The sequence below is a fragment of the Mesoplodon densirostris genome, chromosome 17 (genome assembly GCF_025265405.1).
Source record: "Mesoplodon densirostris isolate mMesDen1 chromosome 17, mMesDen1 primary haplotype, whole genome shotgun sequence".
In the NCBI taxonomy this organism is placed as follows: Eukaryota; Metazoa; Chordata; class Mammalia; order Artiodactyla; family Ziphiidae; genus Mesoplodon; species Mesoplodon densirostris.
The window spans coordinates 37,037,235-37,064,623 of NC_082677.1; the positions used below are offsets into that span (position 1 = coordinate 37,037,235).

A 27,389-nucleotide genomic window follows, 5' to 3' on the forward strand; every position below is an offset into this window, starting at 1 on the left:
TCCTGAGCAAACACATGTCACGGTCAATCACCATCACTTGTCCCTCCCACTTAAGTAAGCAAGCTTGCTCCAGTCAGTCATTGCCTTCACCTCCCTCTCACCTGTGTGAAGAGCAGATGCCCGAGGAAGGCCCAAATGCAGAGGTGGTGCCAAAATCAAAGATGAGCCCCAGGGGCTGTATGACTAAGAAATAACTGAAATCTCTTTTTGCAGCTTCACAGACCACAAATTAAGCCCACGCAGTTGGCTTAGTGAACCCTGTGTCTGCAAAACATTTGAATGGACAAGTCCTCCTACAACTGAGAAGGGCCTAGCTTTAGCAGGTGTGGATTTTGTGGGCATGTATATGAGGGGGTTGGGCCAGGTCAGAGTCTGAGCTGCCCCCACAATGCCCACAGCAGGTATAGAGACCTATCTAGAGGTCTTGGAGGGCCTCCTGGGGAGGTGGGGTTTGGCTGTGGCTTGCCATGGGGGGAAAAACGCTGATGGGGAAAATGAGGCAACAGAGAAATATGTTGCAGATGAAAGAGCAAGGTAAAAACTTACAAGACTGGGCTTCCCTGGTGGCGCAATGGTTGAGAGTCTGCCTGCTGATGCAGGGGACACGGGTTTGTGCCCCAGTCCGGAAAGATCCCACATGCTGTGGAGAGGCAGGGCTCATGAGACATGGTTACTGAACCTGCACATCCAGAGCCTGTGCTCTACAATGGGAGAGGTCACAAGAATGAGAGGCCTGCATACCGCAAAAAAAAAAAAAAAACAAACTTACAAGACTAACTAAATGAAGAAGGTAAGCAACCTATCTGAAAATTAATTCAGAATACTGATAGTAAAGATGATCCAAGATCTCAGAAAAAGAATGGAGGCACGGATCAAGAAGATAAAAGAAATGTTCAACAAGGACCTAGAAGAAATGAAGAACAAACAAACAGTGATGAACAATACAATAACTGCAATGGAAAGTATACTGGAAAGATTCAATAGCAGAATAACTGAGGAAGAAGAATGGAGAAGTGAGCTGTAGGATAGATTGGTGGAAATCACTGCCATGGAACAGAATAAAGAAAAAAAGAATGAAAAGAAATGAGGACAGTTTCAGAGACCTGGGACAACATTAAATGCACCAACATTCAAATTATAGGGGTCCCAGAAGAAGAAGAGAAAAAGAAAGGTACTGAGAAAATATTTGAAGAGATTATAGTCAAAAATTTCCCTAACATGGAAAAGGAAATAGTCAATCAAGTCCAGGAAGTGCAGAATCCCATACAGGAAAAACCCAAGGAGGAATACGACAAGACACATATTAATCAAACTATCAAAAATTAAATACAAAGAAAAAGTATCAAAAGCAGCAAGGGAAAAACAACAAATAACATACAAGGGAATCTTCATAAGGTTATCAGCTGACTTTTCAGTAGAAACTCTGAAGGCCAGAAGGGAGTGGCAGTATATATTTAAAGTAATGAAAGGGAAAAACCTGCAACCTAGATTACTCTCCCCAGCAAGGATCTCATTCAAACTCCACAGAGGAATCAAAGGCTTTACAGACAAGCAAAAGCTAAGAGAATTCAGCACCACTAAAGCAGCTTTACAATAAATGCTCAAGAAACCTCTCTAGCCAGGAAACACAAGAGAAGACAAAGACCTAAGAAAACAAACCCAAAACAATTAATAAAATGGCAATAGGAAAATACATACTGATTATTACCTTAAATGTAAATGGATTAAATGCTCCAACCAAAAGACATAGACTGGCTGAATGGATACAAAAACAAGACCTGTATATATGCTGTCTACAAGAGACACACTTCAGAACTAGAGACACATACAGACTGAAAGTGAGCAGATGGAAAAAAGATATTTCATGCAAATGGAGTAGCTATACTCATATGAGAGAAAATAGACTTTAAGAGAGATATTGTTACAAGAGGCAAGGAAGGACACTTCATAATGATCAAGGTATTAATCCAAGAAGAAGACATAACAATTGTAAATATATAGGCACTCAACTTTGGAGCAGCTCAATGTATAAGACAAATGCTAACAGCCATAAAAGATGAAATCAACAGTAACACAATAATAGTGGGGGACTTTGACACTCTACTTACACCAATGGACAGATCATTCAGACAGAAAATTAGTAAGGAAACACAAGGCTTAAATGACACATAAGACCAGATAGACTTAATTGATAATTATAGGGCATAAATATAGGGCATAATAAAGACTTCATTCTCTTTAAATTCATTTTCTAATTTTTCCCTTTTTTCTCAGTTATTATGAATTAAATTTAAAAAATCATATTTAACTAAAATATTGAGTTAATAGCCTCATGTGATGTTTGCCAAGGAGCAAATTCTTTTTTCATATTAAAAAAAGGAAATAACTCTAGGTATAAAATAACTATGAATATACCAATTCTTTATGGAAATATGTCCATAATACCAAATTATATTTTTAGACTATGGAAATCATTAAAAAGTTTTCTTTTATATTTAGTTATATAGCTTTTCCTATCCCAATTGTTTTACTCTGGTCTAATATGTTTTCTTTTTTTTCTATATCTCTAGTCAAAGTTATGAACCAATCTGGGGGAAGGAAACTACCATAGTGCTTGTGGTGGGAACTGAAATTTCCTCAAAATGAGATCACAAATTGGATTGTTAACACCAAGAAATTGTATGAATGGTTCTACTGGTTTTGTCTTTTATTACCTAAGATTAAATATTCTTAATGCAGATTATTTATCCTGTTAAGAAAATAATTGTTACACTGGAACAGTTTTTTTCTTCTTTCATGAGAAGATGCTTCTATTAAGCCAAAATATATATAGATTCTTAGCACAGTTAGTTTATTTTTATTTGTTCCCCTCTGTTATTTATTATTGTGACAATATTTAAACATATGATATTCAATTTCAGTGCTAAAGAAAATATTTTTGTGGTCATATGTTTACAAGTATTTTAATGATGTTTAAGTGAAATGCAAAACCAGCATCATTTTTCAGAAATAAAATGTCAAACATTTTTACAAGTCAGATGAAAATTACTTTGGGAATTTACAATAAAGAATCTAGATAATTATCTCAATTCTCTGATGCAAGTTTGTACACTTAACTATATGCAATTATTTTCTAAATTATAAATGTTTCATTTTTGGTGACCAGGTTAACAGCCTCATAGGTCTACGACAAAAGACAGTTGGAATAATACTCTTAGTATTATATCTATACTTAAGGAGAAGAAGGATATTTATGATTATTTTAGTTGTCTGCAGTGACATACCAAATTAAACCAATGACTGAGCTTCATAAGTGTCTTTCTGTAATTGTTGATATTTTGTAAACCACATGTGTAATAGTCAACAGAAACTTATCCACCTATGGCTAATTAGGAATTAATTTAAATATATGTAGAAGAGAATTAATATTAGAAGGTGACATCTAGCATATTATCTGAACTTGAGAAAAATGTGAGTTTTTCTACAATTTAATTGAAAGATCAAAATATTGAAACAAAAAAAATTGCAATCACTTAAGGTAGGTTTGCTTTACGTGTATATTTTTCCTTTATTAGAAAATTGGAATTTGGGACTCCTGACTTGTGAATCTCATTCACAAGTAGTCTCCAAACAGATCTGAAATATATATTTAGTGATTTTGGAATTTGTTATTGATCCCAAAGTATGTACTCAATTCAGCTTTTTCAAGGCTTGCAGATAAAGAAGATTTTATAGGCCAAGATCTTACAGGATGGGTTCAGATCAGAAGCACTTCAATACAAAATGACAGTGTAGTCAGCCATAATTTATTTCTTGTTTTCCTCTAAATCCCATCCTCTCAAATAGACGAAGGAGATCATAGGATTTTGTTTACAGGGAGGTGAGATTTATAGGTGGTAGCTATGGAAGTTTTTGTAATTAAAGAATTTTAAGGAGTGCTTTGAAATCCCAAAATTCTGGGTAAAGCTTGATATGCATTTTTTTAACTCATATGGTTTAGGGAATGTCAAGAAGAAAATATAAAATTGCCAAATTCAATATTACTCTAACTATAAATACCATAAAGGATCAGTTTGGCTTTGATGTGAATATCTGGATTTTAATAGTGAAAACTGCCTAGAAAAATCACCCATGAATTCATGATGTTTGTTGAAGTGAAATAAAATATTACCATTATCTCTAGCAAGGTTAAGTTCCAAAAGCAAAAAATCGTCTGTATGTTAAACACAGGGAAAAAATATTACTGAGAATCTAGCATAGACACTGGTAATAGTTATATTTTAAAAAAATCTGTCTAAATTTTGTATAAAAGGGAAAACTTTCCTATACACAGCCAGCCAGATTGCAGAAATGACTGCCTGAAATACCATGAAGGGTTAACTGGTAGCTGAGATATAAAGATTTCCTACTAAGTCCCTGAAAATGAATTTATACACTTAGAAACACCAAACTCTTCAGCTATGGACCCAAGAAAAAATCAATTACAATATTTGACATCTAGCCCTAAGGACATTTCAAATTTATCTTTGAAACACTATGCACTATTAGATGGAACCATTTATCTCTGATTTTCAAAAATAATTGCTTAGAGAAAATGAAAGTCCACTTTTACACAGCAACTGCTAGGCACTGTCCTAAGCATTTTATATTATTATCTCATTTAATCTCTCTATATATAATGTTGCAGGTTATTATTTTCCTCATTTTCCAGATGAGGGGCCTGAAGCACCAAGAGAATAATGAACTTGCTCAAGGTGTCAGAGCTAAAATGGCTAAAATGTTGGGTTATGAATTCAGGCATCAACTTTCAAATACTTAAGTTTTAATCAATGTACTATACTAAATTTTATCAAAGACTTTTCTGGAGCAAGTTGTCAAGATTTTCTAACTTTTTGCAACACTGAAGTTCAAGTACCTGGTAATGAATACAAAAGAACACTGTAGCCCTTTGAAATATTTTATGGGAAAGTAAAGTAACTCTAGGTTCCAAAATCTGGGTTGATATACTTGTAGAAGATGAGAAAGTCATCGTGTTTTAATTCACTTATAAACTATTTATTGTATAACCTAGCACACTAAGATGATGTTATTCCTTTATAAACAGTATGCATTTATTTTAAATACTACAAAATAAAGTACTATTGAAGCACAGTGATTAATGAAAATTCCTCTGATATGTTAAATAGACATTTTCCTATAGAAGTCCAGACACTGGTGACCTGAGGGAAAAAATGAGCTTAATAATAATAAGTTTTGTTATAAGAGGTGTCTATCTAAGGATTTAAAAGAATTAGCACTTAGAATCCAGACCCTTGACATTTCAGGTGCTTGCAAACATTTTCTTTGATTCTTCATTTTCATTCTTTTGCTCTGAAGACAAAGTGGTACAGCAATAAATTGAGGTAAAAGGCAAAGTTATGATGATGTAAACTTCAGTTCAAACTTGTTTGGTAATTTTAGGTGAAATGTTTTTATTTAAATTTAACTTTGGACTTTTGACATTTCATTAACTTGTTTTTACCTTTCCAAGACTCAACAATCTAGATATTCCAAAATACATGTGGGTAGATTTGCAGTGCTTTTTCTACTCTAAATGTGCTGAACTATTATGGTTCTTTTTTTGAACTACATATATTAATATAATTTATTTTCAGTTTGATTTTCCTAGTAACCTATTAATAGATTTCTGGTCTGTTTTATATCTACTGTTTAATCATAATCAAAGTGTTATTTTTTTAACTAGGAAAAATGCCATAACTAAAATTAATTTTAAAAGTTAGAATATCCATGCCAAATAAATGAGTCAAAACTTATGCAAAACTGAGCAGATAATTTTAAAAAAAACTGTATAGTTTGGGATTATATAGAAGTTTTATCTTAAGAGGAGTGAAAAGAAGATAAGTAATATCTTGACTATGAGACAATATTATGTAGTTCTGAACAGCACATTTTTAGGTTTATTTTTATGCACTACATAATTAAAATCCTTCATCAGTCCTTTTCCCCCTTTATCACAAGCTCAATTTATTTCGCAGGCCATTTCCTCAACTTTATGGCATTTTTGATCTAGTGGTTTATAACACATACCAAAATAATTTGGATTCATTGTAACATTCAATTTCTTCTGACCTATTGTATTCTCCTTATTCTGCTCAGCTATACTATTTGTAACATTTTCATCACCAGTGTCAAAATCTGTATATAAGGGAGACTGCCCTATAAGTTGCATATTTAGAATAATGTGTTGAATAAAAATTACATGAAAAATAAGTTCCAAGTATCCAGTGTACACGTTAATGAGTAATACATGAGCTGGAAACCCATGAAAACTTCACATAAATCCAACTTGTTCTCAAACTTGTTGCCCAAAGGTGATTACTTACCAAGGTACCATGTGGATCACTGGTTCACAAGTACTGATTAGTTATTACCAAACCCAAGTTCACGTGCCTGACACACAATGACACCATACACTTCCTAAACATTGGAGTTTGGAGCAGAGAAATGTTTATTGCAGAGTCATGCAAGATGACAGGTGTCTCATGGCCCAAAACCCCAAACTCCCTGAAGGATTTCAGTAAAGCACTTTTAAAAGGCAGGTGATGTAGGGGGTTGCAGAATATGTGATCAACTTGTGTACAGTTCTCTAATTGGTTAATGGTAAGATAAGGTAACAGGACAGTGTCACAGGGATTAAAATTATCAATCCTTTGGCTTCAAGAGGCTGGGGCTATGGGCTCATGGTCATCAAGTAGTTAACATCGTCCATTTGGTGAGGGTTTTTCATATTTATAAAACAACTCAGGAAATATTCACCAGATACTGTTATCTAGGTACATCAGAGAGGAGCTAAAGCAGAGGATATGGCAGAAGGGTCTGTCTCAGAAAGGCCCGATAGGGTCCTGCTCAGATACATGGTCAGTATTAACACAAATCAATATAAAATTGTATCTGTTATGCTGTCTCACTAGTATAACTCTGATTATTTATTTTTAGTTAATTAATTGATAATATTTTACTACAAAACATTATGTAGTTTATTTTTAACCTACATAAGCATAATATGTAAGCAAAATTTTGTTTTATCTCATTTATCATAAGAATGACTTGTTTAGCAGGACATGAAAATTCAGAAATGAGAAAGTATAAAGTGTATAGCTTTGAAATTCATACACAATAACAGAGAAAGGGAAAACAGAGTAGATTCTATGAAGCAGATGTAGAGAGGTTCAAATATTGGGGTATTTGTGTTAGAAAAAAATAGAACTGCAATGAAACTTTGTGCATGAATGTGTTTTGGTTTTAATAGCTGCCTGACCTTACTTATACAGGCATGGTCACTATTGGCCTATTGAAACCATATTTTACTAATATAATTAGGTTCACAGCCATGTTTAACTATACCACTAAGTGAAGTTATTATTTTACTAAGGAAAACAGGAACTCACTCTGCTGTGGCTTTCATGAGTGGCAATGTAATAGCAATTGAGGAAGACTACTTATGAATTACAATCTGCTTTTTACTGCAAGCCAGAAGAGATAGAACACTCCAAAGAAGGAACAGACTAGAGAGTAAGAACCATAGTCACAAGTCTCAGGGCTCAGCCTGCTTTCTCCATCTACACTTTCACTTGTGGGTCTTTTGCAAGAATGAATTTCACTAGTTAACTCTTTCTTTTGATATCTGCAAATTAACATAAAGGTGTTTTAGTTTTAAAGAAGATATTCCTCTTCAAAAATTTTTCTCAGACCCTTCCCCTTTTTATTCTTCTTCTGGGACACCTATAATTCAAATGTTGGTGTGATTAATGTTGTCCCAGAAGCTTCTGAGACTGTTCTCATTTCTTTGCATTCTTTTTCTTTGTTCTGCTCCTCAGAAGTTATTTCCACCATTCTATCTTCCAGATCAATTATTTGTTCTTCTGTCTCAGTTATTCTGCTATTGACACATTTGAGTGTATTTTTCATTTCAGTTATTGTGTTGTTCATCACTGTTTCTTCTTTAGTTCTTCTAGGTTTTTTTTAAACATTTCTTGTATTTTATCAATCCATGCCTCCATTCTATTTCTGAGATTTTAGATCATCATTACTATCATTACTCTGAACTCTTTTTCAGGTAGGTTGCCTATTTCCTTCCTCTTCATTTATTTGGTCTTGTAGGTTTTACCTTTCTCTTTCTCTGTAGCATTTTTTTTTTTGTTATCTAATTTTTTTTTTTTTGGATGAGTGGGGCTGTGTTCCTGTCTTGCTGGTTGTTTGGCCTGAGGAATCCAGCACCGGAATTTGCAGGCAGTTGGGTGGAGCTGGGTCTTGGCACCAAGAGGAGAACCTCTGGGAGACCTCACACTGATTAATATTCTTTGGAACTGAAGCTCTCTGTTAGCCCAGTGGCTTGGACTCACTGCTCCCACCACAGGAGCACAGACCCAACTCCAGGCTTGGGAACAAAGACCCCATAAGCCACCAGCTCCCCAGCAGCCCTCCAAGACCTCTAGATACATCCCTGGACCCTCTGAGTCAGCCCCACCTCTGCATGTATTTCTCTCTCCAGTATCTGTTCCTGGAGCTGGCACAGAGCACACCTTCCCTTGCAGGCCAGCAGGGGTACAGGCCTCCACATGCAGACCTGCAGGGGCTGGCTGCACCACAGGAGGCCTTGGAGGGGGGTGACACTCAACACACCTGGACCTGGGTAGTGAGAGGGGACCATATCAGGAGTGGCACTTGGGCTGAATCTTCCCTAACATGGGAAAGAAAATAGCCACACAAGTCTAGGAAGTGAAGAGAGACCTGTACAGGACAAAACCAAGAAGAAACACACCAAGACACATATTAATCAAACTAACAAAAGTTAAGTTCAAAGAAAAAATATTAAAGGCAGCAAGGGAAAATCAACAAATAACATACAGGGGGATCTCCATAAGGCTATCAGCTGATTTTTCAACAGAAACTCTGCAGGCCAGAGGGAGTGGCAGGATATATATATATATATATATAACGTAATGAAAAGGACAAACCTACAACCAAGATTACTTTCCCCAGCAAGGATCTCCTTCAGATTTGATGGAGCAATTAAAAGCTTTACAGACAAGCAAAAGTTAAAAGAATTCAGAACTACCAAACCAGCTTTACAACAAAATCTAAAGGAACTTCTCTAAGCAGGAAACAAAAGAGAAGAAAAAACCTACAAAAACAAACACAAAACAATTAAGAAAATAGTATAGGGACATATATATTGATAATTACCTTAAATGAAAAAGGATTGAATGTTCAAACCAAAACACATAGACTGGCTGAATGGATACAATATCAAAACCCATATATGCTGTCTACAAGAGACCCACCTCAGATGTAAAGAGACATACAGACTGAAAGTTAGGGGATGGAAAAAGATATTCCATGCAAATGGAAATCAAAAGAAAGCTGGAGTAGCAATACTTATCGCAGATAAAATAAACTTTAAAATAAAGACAAAAGAAAGGAAGGACACTACATAATGATCAAAAGATCAATCCAAGAAGAAGACTTAACAATTATAAATATTTATTCACTTGACATAGGAACACCTCAATACATAAGGCAAATGCAAACAGCCATAAAAGGGGAAATCGGCAGTAACACAATAATAGTGGGGGTATTAACACCCCAATTACACCAATGGACAGATCATTCAGACAGAAAATAAATAAGGAGACACAAGCTTTAAACGACACAATAGATCAGAAAGACTTAATTGATATTTATAGGACATTCAATCCGAAAGTGGCAGAATACACTTTCTTCTCAAGTGCACACAGAATATTTTTCAGGATATGTCACATCTCTGGTCTTAGATCAAGCCTTGGTAAATTTAAGAAAATTAAAATCAGACCAAGCATCTTTTCCAATCACAACACTATGAGATTACAAATCAATTACTGGAAAAAACTGTAATTGATTTCTAAATTACAAACATATGGAGGTTAAACAATATGCTACTAAATAACCAAAAGATCACTGATGAAATCAAAGAGGAAATCCAAAATACCTAGAGACAAATGACAATGAAAACACAATGATCCAAAACCTTTGGGACACAGCAAAAGCAGTTCTAAGAGGGAGGTTTATAACAATACAATCTTAACTCAAGAAACAAAGAAAATCTCAAATAAACAATCTAAACTTAAAACTACAGCAACTTGAGAAAGAAGAACAAACAAAACCCAATATTATAGAAGGAAAGAAATCATAAGCATCAGAGCAGAAATAAATGAAATAGAAACAAAGAAAACAGTAGCAAAAATCATTGAAACTAAAACCTGGTTCTTGAGAAGGTAAACAAAACTGATAAACATTTAACAAGACTCATGAAGAAAAAAAGGAAGTGGATTCAATTCAATAAAATTAGAAACAAAAAAAGGAGAAATTACAGCTGTCACTGAAGAAATACAAAGGATCATAACAGACTACTACAAGCAAATATATGCCAGTAAAGTGGACAACCTGGAAGAAATGGACAAATTCTTTGAAAGGTACAACCTTTTAAGACTGAACCAGGAAGAATAGAAAATATAAACAGACCAATCCCAAGTAACACAATTGAAACTGTAATTAAAAATCTTCCAAAAAACAAAAGTCCAGGACCAGATGGCTTCACAGGTAAATTCTATCAAACATTTAAAGAGGAGCTAACACCCATCCTTCCAAACTCTTTGAAAAGTTGCAGAGAACACACCCAAGCTCATTCTAGAAGGCCACCATCATCCTGATACCAAAAACAGACAAAGATATTACCAAAACAGAAATTACAGACAAATATCACTGATAAAAATAGATGCAAAAATCTTCAGCAAGATACTAGCAAACAGAATCCAACAACACATTAAAAGGATCATGCACAATGATCAAGTGGGATTTATCCCAGTTATACAAGGATTATTCAATATATGCAAATCAATCAATGTGATACACCATATTATCAAACTGAAGAATAAAAACCATATGATCATCTCAATAGATACAGAAAAAGCTTTTGACAAAATTTAACACCCATTTATGATAAAAACTCTCCAGAAAGTGGGCATAGAGGGAACCTACCTCAACATAATAAAGGTCATATATGACAAACCTACAGCAAACTGAAAGTATTTCCCCTAAGATCAGGAGCAAGACAAGGTTGTCCACTCTCACCACTATTATTCAACATAGTTTTGAAAGTCCTAGCCACAAAATGCAGAGAAGAAAAAGAAATAAAAAGAATCCAAATTGGAAAAGAAGAAGGAAAACTATCAATGTTTGCAGATGACATGATACTATACATAGAAAATCCTAAAGATGCCACCAGAAAACTACTAGAACTAATAAATGAATTTGGTAAATTTGCAGGATACAAAATTTATGCACAGAAATCTCTTGCATTCCTATTCACTAACAGTGAAATATCAGTAAGAGAAATTAAGGAAAATAATCACATTTACCATAGCAACATAAAGAATAAAATACTTAGGAATAAAGCTACCTAAGGAGGTAAAAGACCTGTACTCAGAAAACTATAAGACACTGATGAAAAACTCAAAGATGCCACAAACAGATGGAGAGATATACCATGTTCTAGGATTGGATGAATCAGTATTGTGAAAATAACTGTACTACCCAAAGCAATCTAAAGACCCAGTGTACTCTGTATCAAATTATCAATGCCTTCTTTCACAGAATTAGAACAAACATTTTTACACTTTGTATGGAAGCACAAAAGACTCCTAATAGCAAAAGCAATCTTGAGACAGAAAAACGAAGCTGGAGGAATCAGGTTCCCTGATTTAAGACTACACTACAAAGTTACAGTCATCAAGACAGTATGGCACTGGCACAAAAATAGAAATATACATCAATAGAATGGGATAGAAAGCCCAGAGTTAAACCCACGCATCTATGGTAACCTGATCTATGACAAAGGAAGCAAGAATATACAGTGGAGAAAAGACAGTCTCTTCATAATAGGTGCTCGGAAAACTGGACAGCTACATGTAAAACAATGAAATTAGAACACTCCCTAACACCATACACAAAAATAAACTCTAGATTGATCAAAGACCTAAATGTAAGACTAAACACTATAGAAATCTTAAAGAAAAAACTTAGGAAGAGCACTCTTTGACATAAATAACAGCAAGATCTTTTTTGAACCACATCCTAGAGTAATGAAAATGAAAACAAGAATAAATAAATGGGACTAGTTAAACTTAAAAGCTTTTGCACAACAAAGGAAACCATAAACCAGATGAATAGACAATTCTTCCTCAAAATGGGAGAAAATATTTGCAAATGAAGCAACTGACAAGGGATTAATCTCCAATATATACAAACAGCTCATGCAACTCAATATTAAAAAAACAAACAGCCCAATCACAAAATAGGTGGAAAGCATAGACATTTCTTCAAAGAAAGCATACAGATGGCCAAGAAGCACATAAAAAGATGTTCAACATCACTAATTATTAAAGAAATGCAGATCAAAACTACAGTGAGTTATCACCTCACACTCGTCAGAGTGGCCATCATCAAAAAATCTACAAACTATGAATTCTGGAGAGGGTGTGGAAAAAAGAAGACCCTCTTGCACTGTTGGTGGGAATGTAAATTGATACAGCCACTATGGAGAATAGTATGGAGATTCCTTACAAAACTGAAATAGAACTAACATACGACCCAGCAACCCCACTCTTGGGCATATACCCTGAGAAAACCATAATTCGAAAAGAAACATGCACCCCAATGTTCATTGCAGCACTATTTACAATAGCCAAGACATGGAAGGTAACTAAATGTCAATCAACAGATGAATGGATAAAGAAGATGTGGTACATATATACAATGGAATATTATGCAGCCATAATAAGGAATGAAATTGGGTCATTTGTAGAGATGTGGATGGACCTCTAGTCTGTCATGCAGCATGAAGTAAGTCAGAAAGAGAAAAATATCGTATATTGACACATATATGTGGAATCTAGAAAAATAGTACAAATGAAATTATTTGCAGGGCAGGAATATAAAGGCAGATGTAAAGAATGAATGTTTGGTCCCATGGGAGGAAGGGGTGTGGGATGAATTGGGAATTGGGATTGACAAATATATACTATTATGTGTAAAACAGATAGCTAGTGGGAACATGTTGTATAATGCTGGGAGGTCAGCTCAGTGCTCTGTGGTGACCTAGATAAGGGGATTGGAGGGTGGGGGTGGGAGGGAGGTCCAAGAGGGATGGGATATATGTATACATATAGCTGATTCACTTCGTTGTACAGCAGAAAATAAGACATTTTAAAGCAACTATCCCTCAATAAAAAAAGAGAATATAAAAAATAAATAAAATAGAGAAAGAAATTAAAAAAGGTATTACTCATTGCCCTAGGGGAAAAGACAGGCTAAGAAAACATAATGAAGTGAGAAAGTTTCTGTGTCTATCAGGACAGACTATGTTATGCTCTGACAACTCACAACTCTGATCTCAGTAACTGAGGTAAAAACCCCTGCAAATCTAAGTGGTCATTTGTGCAACTATCCTTTATGAGGCAGTTCAGTGAGCCAGGCTAAATGAGGCTCAACCATCTCTACACATATACCAGGAATACACAACTTTCTAGTTCTGTATGACAGAGAAAGAATGAATGGAAAAGTCAAGCACTAGCAATTAAATATTTCCACCCAGGGGTGATATATGTCATTTCCACTCACATTTTCTTGGCCAAAGTATTATATATACATGTTAACCTCAGGGAACAGGGCAGTATAATATTCTTTTGAGTCCAGCATAGAGAAGAACCAGAAGTAATTTCTGCCAAAATTCTAAGTTTGAAAAGCTACTTAATCTATATTTTGAGAATATATTTTAACAAATAAGAGGAAGTTACAGTACGAGATTCCACACATGATTATGAAATTGTCTGGTGTGAATAAGAATACACAGAAAGAGCTACAATATTAACTGGAGCTGGAACTTAAAAGGCATTTATTATTTAAAAAAATTAAAACCAGTGATGTACTGTGCACCAGGGTTAAATTGGTAAATATGACAAAGTATGTTCTTACACTTATCTAGCTCATAATCCAGTGAGTGATACATATCTCATATGCCAGGCTACTGAGAATAGACATAGTTTTTTTCACGGCAGCTGCTTTTTTAATTTTAAGTTTGGTGAAGCACTCAAACTTTAGATTATATAGAAAACAAAGTAGAAGGTTATTTTAGCCATTGTGGGATGATCAAAGTGGGTTGAACAGCCAGATGTGGAGAAATAGACCAACAATACCAGTTATTATACTAAAGCGAACAATTTATTACACACACACACACACACACACACACACACACACACATATATATATATACATGTAAATACGTACATAGAGCAGGAGACATGACAGTTCTCCTTGTCTAAGAAGGGGCTTAAGGTTCAAAAGGTCACCGCTCTATTTTAATGCTGCCAGATAAGATTAAAGACTCCTTTTGCCATCTTCTTTGAGGAAAGGTGAATGTACCTGGGTGAAGAGTGTTAGTTAATATTCTCCTAGGTTGCTTGTGAAGACTTTCTAAATGTTATATATATATTATACAGTCTTCATCCGCCACATTTTATTGATCAATTTTTCCAATGACAGACATTTTCCCCAATTTTACTAGCCTATGAGTGTGTACATATGCACATATGCACACACATACACATGCACACACAAAGCCCTGAAAAATATTTTATCAATGTACTCTACTGGCATTAGAGTAGCTGCGGCAGGACTGACAGAATAGCCTAGTGGTTTAAGTGAGAAAGGGGAAAGGCTGATATAAATATAAGATGCATACTCCCTTTGTTTTGGTTTAAGCAAAAAGGAACAAAACAGAACATTCTAAGAGGCATCTAGGAGGCGGCCTGTGGCAGAAAGCCAGTCAGGCCTCCACAATCTTCTCTTGAGTACAACATGCAATTCAGAAAAGGTTTAGGAGGGCACCTATCAATCTCTAACCCAAGTGAGGGTTTGAGGACTGAACTCTGGAGGTGGCCTAGGCTCTACTGGTAAATTCCTCAGGTGAGATCGTTTGTTACTCTTGCATCCACTGTTGAGTCAAGGCCCCCTATAATGTCTAGTCTCAGATTCTTTTTAACAGATGACTTACAACTGGTATGAGTTCAGAGACTGACTCTTAATCTGTAGTATAATTGGGGACACCTGAGTGGGATCCCTGTTGCTTAGATGCCTCCACCTGGATCTTCTGTATCTGTCATTTATCAAATGCTTCATCATCTTATTATCTACTTAATTAGTCACTAGCAGAACTCTGGATTTGGAAAAGAAGGTTTCAACCTGTTCAAATGCAGTAGGACCATATGGTAGTCACAGGAAAGGAAAAAGGTAATGTATCTGGACTGCTTCTCAGGATGGCACACTTTATCCTTTGGGCCCAGATATTTAGCAAACCCAGTGCCAGAGCTTACCTGGCTGGTAATAGCTAAACATGAAGGTCACACCCCCCATTAAGTCATTCTACATTCTATGGAACATGCAGTTGTGCTGAAGTTAGTGTCAATATGGGATATAGATACTGCCTATTGATATGGAGAATTATTTAGGATAATATAAATATTAGTGGAGTCATTGCAAGCAGAGAAAACAGCTATTCTGATGCCTCCTAAATTAGGAAAACCATAATGTTAGATCAGGCAGAAAGTATTATGGAACTAAATAAGTGAGATTTCAGAAGGTAGTGTTATTTTATGAATTTGGAAGGAAGTCAATGTCCAGAATCATGGGAAATGTACAACAGAAGTCCCTTAATTTGTACAGCCTGTCTTAGTGGTTAAGAAGTTTAAATGCTTCTTTCTAGGTTAAGTGGATATTCAAAGATGTAAAATAAAATTTATTTTATTTTATTTTATTTTACTTTATATTAGTATTGTTAAACAACTCCCTGTATGTAGATTGGTCATGGTACCTCACAGTGGAACTAGAATGGATTAAATAACATTGTGTCACTCTTGTAATCATTAGTACAAACTTTGACAATGATAGTTGTTGCCCTGTCAACAAGGGAATGGAATGAAATAATTGATTTGTTAAGTTTATTCCACTGGTAGAAGTTAACTGTTTCTAAAATATCCACATGAGAATATCTTTGTTATATAAGTCCTCACAGTTAGTGAGGCTGTGTAATAGAGGATTTGGAAAAGTAGGTAGAAGTTATAAAATCCTTATGGAAGATGGAGGGTCTATATGATCAATTCATTGTGGTACTTGTACACAGCGATCTCTCAAATAAAATGACATCTTTTCCATTCCAAAGAGTGCCCAAGGACATCGATCTCTGATCGACAGCAATTGTAAGAGCCCTTAGACTTCAACAAATAAAAATAGAAAGCTCTCCAATTCAATAATGACATCCACTGGAGTAACGTGTTCAGCAAGAAACTTTAAGAGACATGAATAAATATACTGTATTCTGTTCCCAGGAACAATTTTCATGGAATCCATATAGTTTGTTTCACTGATGCATCTGAGGGGATAGTGTACATGCAGTACAATATACACATTCCACAAAATTCCAAAATTTCCCTTACTCTATAATGGTTCAGGCATATTCTCTCATACTCAAACTTTACCAATAAGATGTGGTAGGAGGAAGTACGTGCAGTCTGTTTGTATGTATGTGTGTGTGGTAGTTAGTTGTCATGGTGGTTATATCAAGGTGAATATTCGATGGAATAAAGGTTATATTCCTAAGCATTTGGAATGTGTAGTTAAAGTAAGAAATATTAATGTGGTCACATTTTTTGGTTAAAGACTCAATAAAAAGTTAAGCGATAAGAGTCCTAAATGCCCTGGCACTATGAAATTGAGATGGCCTTTATCTTGATATGCCAAGACAATGTAGATCATGCAGATATGGTTAGGGTTAGGAAATATGGCCTAGTGGTGGAGAGGAGGAAATTATTACACAAATACTTTTTTTTTAATACTCATGGTAAACTTGTTGAAGGGATAGAGTAATGCTTTTGCAAAATCCAAAAGTTATGTCCCCAAACGGTCAGTTATGTCTAGTTAAATGGAGTTTGCCAGTGATACAGACCCAGAGCCTGAGATAGTTGCTACAGACCACATACAACATTATCCTGATATAGTGACACCTTCTTTCCTTGGCTAAAGATCCTTAAGAAATATTATGATCAGTTAATCAATTATTAATGAGAAAAGGCTTATTGAATTCTTGAATAGGGCTAGACATATAATTGTAATTTCATAAACCTTATGGGTGGTGAAACATGTTCAAGTACCAACAGGCTAAAGAGCTCAACTGCATAAAGTTTTTATTCTTTCTAACTTTTGTGTTAGGGTTTTTTTTTTTTTTTTTTTTTTTTTTTTTTTTTTTTTTTTTTGCGGTATGCGGGCCTCTCACTGTTGTGGCCTCCCCCGTTGTGGAGCACAGGCTCCGGACGCGCAGGCTCAGCGGCCATGGCTCACGGGCCCAGCCGCTCCGCGGCATATGGGATCCTCCCAGACCGGGGCACGAACCCGTATCCCCTGCATCGGCAGGCGGACTCTCAACCACTTGCGCCACCAGGGAGGCCCATGTGTTAGGGTTTTTGATACAGTGAGTTTTGCTGAAAGTACTATCACCTGTCAATTAAATTGGCCCTGTGATTTTTTACTGTGGAAGTAAAAGATGTCTCACCAGATTTATGAGAAAGTTTCTCTACAAGTTATCAAAACTCCACACCTACCATAATACAAACAAAAAATAGACCCAGTAATACAATAAGAAACAGAATGTGAAAAGGTAATATTGCTGCTTTTGTATTTATCTTCCCTCCCAATTTCTGTCTCCTATTACCAGTTAAAACAGAAAAAGAATGATCTACATGGTTTCCTTTATCCATGAATTTTCTCTCTGTTTTGTTCTTTCTATTTGAAAGAAGGAAAATGTATCTGTGACCAAAAATTGAGTTTGAATTTGGACTAGTTGTTGATAATTACATAAGAAATTAAGGTGGTACTAACCTTAATTGAATCCAAATCATTGCTCTCATCATCCTCAAACATGAATCAGTCTTTGTAATTTGCTCTCACTCATTGCCCTGGCTCTTTTTCAAAACCAACGTCCTTCATTCTTCATATTTTGGATTTGCTTTCTTATTCTTTTTAAAATTTTGACTTGAGAGTTTACATATTTTCAACATTTATTCATCTGTCCTTTAAAACTGTTTATTGAAGGGTAATATAAATACTGAGGAGTGCACATAAGAGTGTAGCTCACATAATTTTAACAAACTGACTACTTTGTGAAACTAGCAACCTAGATCAAAATTCATAACCTCTTAAAAGCTGTCCTGTATTCCCTTTCGTTTCCTATCCTCTTTCAAAGCAGCGTTCTGCATGGTATTCTATAACATTTCTTCCAAATAGTGTATATTCTTTTGTCTTGCTTCTTTTACTTGCCATAATGCTTTATGAGATCTATTCATATTGCAAGTAGTCCAGATTATTCTTATTTTTGAAAAGAATTACATTATATGGATATGCTACAATTTAATTTGCATAATTTAATTTATTTATATTTATAATTTAATTTATTTTGGGGCATCTGGTAAAGTTTTGGGTCAATTAAAATAGTACTGTCATGAGCATTCTAGTGCATATTATATGGTTAATATATATCATAAATATTTCTGTTAAGCATGTAAGTGTTAGGTCAAAAGATATTCAACTGTTCAACTTTAAAAGATACCACCAAGGTATAAAAATTTCCAAAGTGGTTGTATCCATTTACTTTGCCATCAGCAGTATATGAATATTTATTCATTCACATCCTCACAGATGTTTGTTATTGTCTTATTGTCTGTCTTTTTAACTTTTGCCGTTCTAGGGGCTGTATAGTAGACACATTTTACTTTTGAACTGTATTTTAAACTACAAATTTTCTTACAAGGGCTAGTTTAGTTTTGGCTTATATATTTTGGCATAAGAAAAGTCCATAAGAATTAAGTAGTATTTTGCAAATTTCCTTATATTCTTTTAAACCCAGCATTCACTTTGTAGTTTCTTAACATAGAGATGTGAGGATTTTACATCATCTCATTGATTTTTAACTTTATTGCATTATGGTTAGAAGCCACGGTCTTATGATGTTTCTTTTGAATATGAGGTTTTCTTTTCTCTAGTCCATGGTTTATTTTTAATATATGCAGTGTGTTGTCTATTTGAAATGCATAAGATGCTATAAATACATCTGTTAGTCAAAATTATTTGTGCAAGCCTAGAAAATTCCATTCACAACAAAGAATACCAAGTATCAGAGGGTGAACCTCAAGAGAATTAGTGGATGTTAGCAGTGAAGGGGAAAATATAGACACTTATGGCTTTGATTTTTTTCTAAAATTCTTCTTTACCTCTTCAAACTTATGCAAAGTACTGAATCTGGTATTAGTGTTCATTCCAGAATTGATAATCAGCTGCAATAGGCCTGACCCACAAACCAGTCCCATTTGATGCATATCTTGTAGGCTTATTCTCTTGAGTTCAATAGCTATCTCCATAAGTATGCAGTAATTTGGACCTCAATATACAATTAAATGATAAATTTATTTGTAACACATCCTGCTTCAGCTTGGCAGATTTTTCATGAGCTCATTGCTCTTGTTTGTAATTAATGTAATCTCAAGTAAATATAGTTTTATATTACACCTGTGAAATGTACTCCTCCAAGCTACTATTCCATATTTACATACTGAATTTATTTAAAGTTGATAATGCTTATGATGAAGTTATAACTGCATTGTAAGCCTTACAGTTGGGACTTTTTCTTACTGTTTATCTTCCCCTTATACTAAGCATGCACCTTTATCCCTGAGTAAGATCACCATTCTGTTCTTGACTCTCCTTATCTGTTTCTTTTGGTTTTATTTTGGCAGTTAAGATGTGATCCTCATGTGAAAAATTAGCAACAGAAATGTGAGAATCTCCTCAATTTTCAATGAATTATCCTCTGAAATTGTATTCTTGAACTGATTGCCAGTTAAGGCTGTTTTTCACTGAGATGCCTGCATCATAACTAACATAAATGTTCTCAAACAGCAGCACAAACACAGACATGCTCAAATGTATGTGAGAAGGAGAAACTAGAACCCAGGACAGTAGCTCCTATGGTAAAAAAAATTTATTATTCAGGAAATATGACTGACACATCACATGCCTGACATTGGTCATTTTTCAATGAGTTTTCATTCACAGAATATTAAATAAATGAAACATTGGAGGTTATTGCACTCTCACAAAGCAAACAAACATAAGCAAAAACGAAAACAATACAAATAAACCCATCCAAATACTCCTATATTTTATAATTTGGATTGTGCTTGTATAGTTACTACAAAATTCTCACAGAATAAATATGAATTTGGAACTCATGTGGTGAACTGATAAAATATTGGAAACTATGACCATGGAACTGTGCACCTAATCTAGAACTAAATACTTTACCACCATTATGGAATTTACAATATAATAATAAACAACAGATGTTTAACAAACATTAATTTGCAAAAAATGAAAAATATATATGGATATTTTATAATTTGTGTTTTATTTGAACTTTATAAAAATGTTCTCTAATAAGATTTCCCAATTCATAAGCATGAAATTAACAAGAAAAGAGATACTAGATATAACAATATAACAACAGTGGAAGCGAAAGTAGCACATGACAATGCAAAAGAGGTTAGAATTACAGAAACATTCATTTGCTATATACACCACAAAAATTATATATCAAAGATTTATATGCACCATTTATTAAAAACATAAAAACACTTATCAATTATACAAAACACAGGGTATTAGATAGTTTTTTCTCCCTGATATGACTCAGGATATTTAGTTTACTTCATTTATTTTCTAAAAGCAAGATGAGCTTAAAAACCTTTTATCATAACAATTTTAGCAATAGATTTTTTTCCATCTTTTCTCTATGACACAGTATTGAAAATCTAAATAATAAAAATACACAGAATTGCATATTCCGTCATGTATTTTGTTGAATCTATTAATTCACGTATTTGTTTGTTTTTCAATTTACCCAAGAATTTCAGTTATTTTAGCCTCTGGGAAATATCCTCACATTATAAAACCCACATACAATTTAGAATGATTGACAAGTTCCAATGAGGAGGGATCAAAACTGGACCAGCGGGGGGCATATGTCAACAATGATGCACAAATATATTCCAGAATAGAATATAGAATTCTTTTATGTATCCTCCTATATTTTTCATGGATGTCTAATTTTCTTAAATCTGGGAAAATAGTTCATAAGCTGAAAAGAGTAAACAATGTAATAAATCTAAAGAGGGTAAAATCCATTGAATGAAAAGGCAGAGTTGATGATATGAAGATGTGCTACACTGAAAGTGAATTAAACAACAAAAGATGTTTTTCAACAGGTCTTGAAATATAGCATGATAAATAATAGCAGAGTTTGTAACACTAAGACATAATGGAAGGAATTAAATAGTAGCCTACAATATCAATATAGATATAAGCTTATGAGCAATATAAGCTTTATTTCTGAAGTTATCATGTAGGAAGTTGCAGATAAAATGTCAGAAGGGAAAACAAACTTCATAGAAACCACATGAATATTTTCTTTAAAATAAGCACATACACGTTAAGGTAAGTAATGATGGACACAGTGAGAACTTCTTTATTACAAAATATGTTATAAATGTCAATCATACTTCTAAGAAAAATTATGAATGTAGAATGGTTATGAGCTAATAAAGTAAAAGTACAGTTCCTTAATATTTCATATAATCACTGATGTAATTACAGGTAGAGCTGAATGGAAGATGAACAGGATACTGAAAATTTCTATGTCACAATTTGTCCTCATTCAGAGCTCTTGTCTCTCAATTTTCTTTAAAAATTCTTTATGAATACCTATTGCCCTTTAATGTGAACCCTAAGTAATTTCTAACTTGCGAATTTTGGCAAGCTAAGGATGGCTTAGCCCGTAAGGCTCCTTGCACGTAAGGATGGCTTCAAGGTGTGTGGGTTATGCAGTTGCTCAGGGCTTGCACATGGTAGGGTCTCACACTTGGTTTAATGTCCTACTGCTGCTGACTTGAAATTCTTAATAATTTTTGAACAGGAGTCCCACTTCTGATTTTTCACTGGGCACTGTAAATTATGTAGCTAGTCCAGCATGCCTCCCTTTCAGTTGAAAATCTCTTTTGCTCTTTCTTCCTACTTCTCCACAGAGGCACATTTCAGAGAAATTCCACTGCCAGTAAAACTATCTTTAAAGTGGATTGCTATCATTCCCTTTTATTTCCTCTGTGTGGAAAATTTCTGAAGGATATTCTGAATTGTCTGCAGATGTGACATCATGTGATTATTACTGTTGCCTAGGGATTCCTCCTTATTGTTTTTTTCAAGAATTTTATTGCTATAGATTAAGTTAGGGAACTCAAGGCAACATAGATTTGTGAGGAAATGATGGACATAATGGTTTTAGAATAATTATAGGGCATTCATTGGGAGATAACTAGGAGGCATTTGGTGAAATAGTCTGCAGTTTAGGAGACTGGATTAAGATGGGAGTCATCAGCATTAAAGTTTTTCATGAAGCCATGGCTGTGATGTCAGCTCTAAGGATGAGTGTACAAAGTAAGAAGTTTAAAGCCAGAACCCTGGGAAATGCTGACTTACAGGGTTGCAATAAAAAGCCCATGCTAGACAAATATAGCATATCTGTAGAAAGAAAAAAAAAAACTTGAGAGAACACAGTAGGATATTGCAACTCCTTTATTGTCTCATAATATTTATTTATTTATTATTATTATATTTATTATATTTATTTTTTATATTATAATATTTATTATTTATAATATTTATTAATAATATTGTCTTATTAATATAAGACAACAGCTCCTTTGTGTGTCTTATATTAATGTCAAATTGGATTGTTCTCCACTTTTTGAAAGAAGTTTATCCTGTTTTCCATAAATTTCCCACTTTTCTTGTCAAAATATTTCTATATTAAAGATCATGTTTGGGGCTTCCCTGGTGGTGCAGTGGTTGAGAGTCCGCCTGCTGATGCAGGGGATGCGGGTTCGTGCCCCAGTCTGGGAAGATCCCACATGCCTTGGAGCGGCTGGGCCCGTGAGCCATGGCTGCTGAGCCTGCGTGTCTGAAGCCTGTGCTCCACAATGGGAGAGGCCACAACAGTGAGAGGCCCACGTAACAAAAAAAAAAAAAAAAAAAAAAAAGATCATGTTCAAATATCACTCTTTATGTGCTCTAGCCTGATTTTTAGACAGGGTTGTTATTCTTCTAATATCCCTAGAACTGTCTTTCTATGTCACTTTTATTTCTTAGTTTGTCTTGTCATAGGAGTTTTTTGTGTTGTTTTCGTTTTTTCTAATGCTTTATAGATGGTTTTATGAATAATACTTACCTAAATATCCTAGAATGCCTATCAGAAAGTAATGTAGTCCAGTGTGCATATGCATATGTTTATGAATATATATTAAATAAAAAATAGATTGTTAGAATTGAGCTTAGCTTACCTACATGAGCAAAAGAGCTGGTGGCCTTGGCCCAGAGACTGTGAGTGCCTCCAGGCATTCTAGTCCAAGGCCTGCAGAGGCCAGTCCCATGCATGGATGTGACCATTGCAACAAGCACATTGGGGTTCTTGACCCTTGCAGAGTGCTAGTGCCAGATGGAGATGCATCTCTTTCTGTCTCACACTTAGGTCCAGATTTTCAGGCACCAGACCCAGAACAATCTTGCCTGTTACCAATTCCCCTGCACTCTGAAATATACTTCATAATCTTCTAGGATCTCCAGAGCAAAGCTGCCTTTGAATAGGATTTTAACTTCATTGGACCATAGAGCAGAATGTAGCAAACAACAATATTTCAAAAGAGCAGATTGAAAGATGGATTCAACAGCAGGTTCAGGGCCATACATTAGTGGTACAAGTTAATGTTAATCTCTGTCCAACCTATCATTATCCAAACTGTCCCTGGTGGACATGATGAAACCATCATGCTAGTACCTGTATCTGGGACACAGAATATTTGTAGCAGATAAATTTGGTTCCATTGAGATAGATCCAGATCTGGGAGTAAAAGAAAGGACAGACTTTGCAAGGGCCAGATTCAACAGATCATCATCCAGCAGCCACAGACAGCTGTCACTACCAGTCAAATACAAACACAGCAGCAGATCACTCTCTAGAGGCAACAAGTAGCACAGACTGTTGAAGGACAGACCATCTTCTATCAGCCATTTACTGAAGATGGCATCACTCTCTAGAAAGGCATGACCCAGCAGCAAGTTTGTTAGGGGCACAGACTGTTCAGACAGGAGCCAAAACCAACACAACCAACAGGGTCTATCATAATTCTACCAGTGGCAGGCTATGTGATCAATTCAGGAAGGACGGTCATGATGATGCTTAGAGCTGGCTCTGTGCCTGCTATCTAAGGTATCCCTTTACTGGGACAAAGATATTTAAAGAAAAGCCTCTTTATGTGAATGCCAAACAGTATCATCATCTTTGTAAGAGGAGGCAAGTTTGGGATAAACTAAAGGCAGAAAGGAAATTCCAAAGGGAAGAAAGAAATACCTGTGTAAGTCACTCCATAGCAGAGAAATGCATTGAAAGTAGGGAAATTTTCTCTGCAAAAGAAAATGATAGTCCTTCATATGCAGGAGACACACCAAATAAATGAATGAAAGAAAGAAAGAAAGAAAGAAAGAAAGAAACAATTACACAGCACAGGTTGTCTGAGGATTTTTCTGCCAGGCCATTGATGAAGATGATCAAGGTCACATTCCTTGCCACTGTTTCTCATTGTTCCTGGAAATTAATCAACTCTTTTGAAGGGATAAAATTCCCTTCAGAATTTAGATAATCACAAATGAATGTATTCTGCCCTTTTGTACAGGGCAAAGCCCACTTAGTTTTTAATAAAACGCTCAGTATTATAATTGCAGCAACATCCTACAAATTGAAATTGCAAGCCTTTGTTTCATCCCTTCACTCTAGACCTTTTGCAGACAGTGGATAACATTGACATTTCATACATTAGGATGAATCAAGTGACACATGACAACCCAGCAGTAACATAGAAACACTGATGTTAACTGGTGAAACTGGCTGTCTAACTCAGCAGATGAGAGCAAATTTAATCAAAACTGCAATCAGCGAAGCCAGGGCTTTCCCACAAGAATTTGGTTAGACAACATCCATCTCTCTGGTTGGGTAGTTCATTCTAACTGTATAGACATTTTTTATTTCTTTGTTTCAAGCATCTAATAAAACCTACTTTTCTGTGAAATACACTTTGAGGAATACTGAATTAAGTTTTAATTCCTTTTTTATGGAATAAAACTTATGAATATGATGTGTTCATATACATGGGAAATAAATGACACATTTATTATTACAGACATGTTTTGATAGCAAATAAAGATATTTGATATGATTTTTATATTATTAGTGTTTTTGACATATGCATAATATATATTTGTAATATTGTGGCTACTTGTGATGGCAGTTCTCTATTTGTATTTCTGAAATCGTAACTTTCAATATACTAGGAATGTACACTTTTTCTTTTTTCTCTGTCTTCCTAATTCTTAATATTCATGTTTTAGAATATCATTAAGAGTTCTTATTTTTTGATCCAATTCTCTCTCCCACTCTATTGGATCATTACTTCTATCCATGTCAACCCAAGATAAGAATACACTGAGGACAATCTCACTGTAGATATTTGCAATGGAACATCATTCCAGTGGATATTAAATACATCTCCCCTCCACCTGAGAATTTCATTCACTTCTTTCCTATTTTCTTCATCAAGGACTTTCCTGGACTGCCTTAATCCAAACTAAGTGACCATTCTGTCACTTGCCTTTCCCTATCTCTTAGGATCTACTTATGGGTTAGGCAAAGCTATGAAAGTGTTCCTAAATATATTTACCTATGCACATTCATGGAGCTATGGAATTTTGTCATAAAGGATGAGTCTTTAAGCCTGAGTTAAAGAGGGAAGTTCTAAGCAATGATATAAATACATCAAAACAAAATTTTGATGTAGTCCACTGGTCTATTTTTGCTTTGGTTCCATATGCTTTTGGTGTCATATACAAGAAATCATTGTGAAGACCCAAGTTAGGAAGTTTTTCCCTATGCTTTATTCTGGATTTTTACAGTTTCAGGTCTTACATTTAAGTCTTTAATATATTTTGTATATTTGTGTATTTTTGTGTATGGTATAAATTATGTAGGCAAATTTATTCTTTGCATTTGAGTATTCAGTTTTCTCAACAACATTTGTGGAAGAGACTATCTTTTTCTCATTGTGTATTCTTGGCACCTTTATCAAAATTGACCATATATGTGTGAATTTATTTCTGAGCTCTCTATTCTGTTCTATTGATTTATGTCTGTCTTTATGACAGTACCATACTGTTTTAATTACTGTAGCTTTGTAATATATTTTGAAATTAGTAACTGTGATGTCTTCAGTTTTATTATTTTTTTAAAAAATTGTTTTGGCTATTCAGAGCCCATTTTAGTTTTATATTATTAAAACTTTATTTTCTAATTCTGTAAAAATTGCCAGGACTTCCCTGGTGATGTGGTGGTTAAGAATCGGCCTGCCAATGCAGGGGACATGGTTTGATCCCTGGTCTGGGAAGATCCTACATGCTATGGAGCAACAAAACCTGTGTGTCACAACTACTGAGCCTGCACTCTAGAGCCCATGAGCCACAACTACCAAGCCTGCACTCCACAATCACTGAAGCCCACATGCCCTAGAGCCCACATGCTGCAATTACTGAGCCCACACACCACAACTACTGAAGCCCATGTGCTCTAGGGCCCACGTACCACAACTCCTGACCCCGAGTTCTGCAACTATTGAAGCCCATGAGCTTAGAGCCAGGGCCCTGCAACAAGAGAAGCCACCACAATGAGAAACCCATGCATCACAATGAAGAGTAGTCCTCGCTCACCACAACTAGAGAAAGCCTATGCACAGCAATGAAGACCCAATGCAGCCAAAAAAAAAGAGAAAAAAAAAGTGCCATTGAATGGGAAAAAAACATTTGCAAGCCATATATCTGAGAAGAGGTTAAAATCCAAAATATAAATGGAATTCTTACAATTTATAGGGAAAAAAACTATTAAAAATGGGCAAATAATTTGAATAGACTTTCTCCATGGAAGACATGCATTGGCCAATAGGTACATGAAAAGATTCTCAACATTACTAGTAATCAGAGAAATAAAAAAAAAAAGGTACCACCTTACACCTGCTAGGATGGCAGGTATCAAAAAGATA

The 27,389-nt window shown here is 35.0% G+C and overlaps 1 pseudogene; it reads left to right on the top strand.

The window, feature by feature from the left end:
* The first annotated feature begins 22,616 nt into the window (after positions 1-22,616).
* On the top strand, positions 22,617-24,764 carry LOC132477421 (nuclear transcription factor Y subunit alpha-like; annotated as a pseudogene).
* The last annotated feature ends 2,625 nt before the right edge of the window (positions 24,765-27,389 follow it).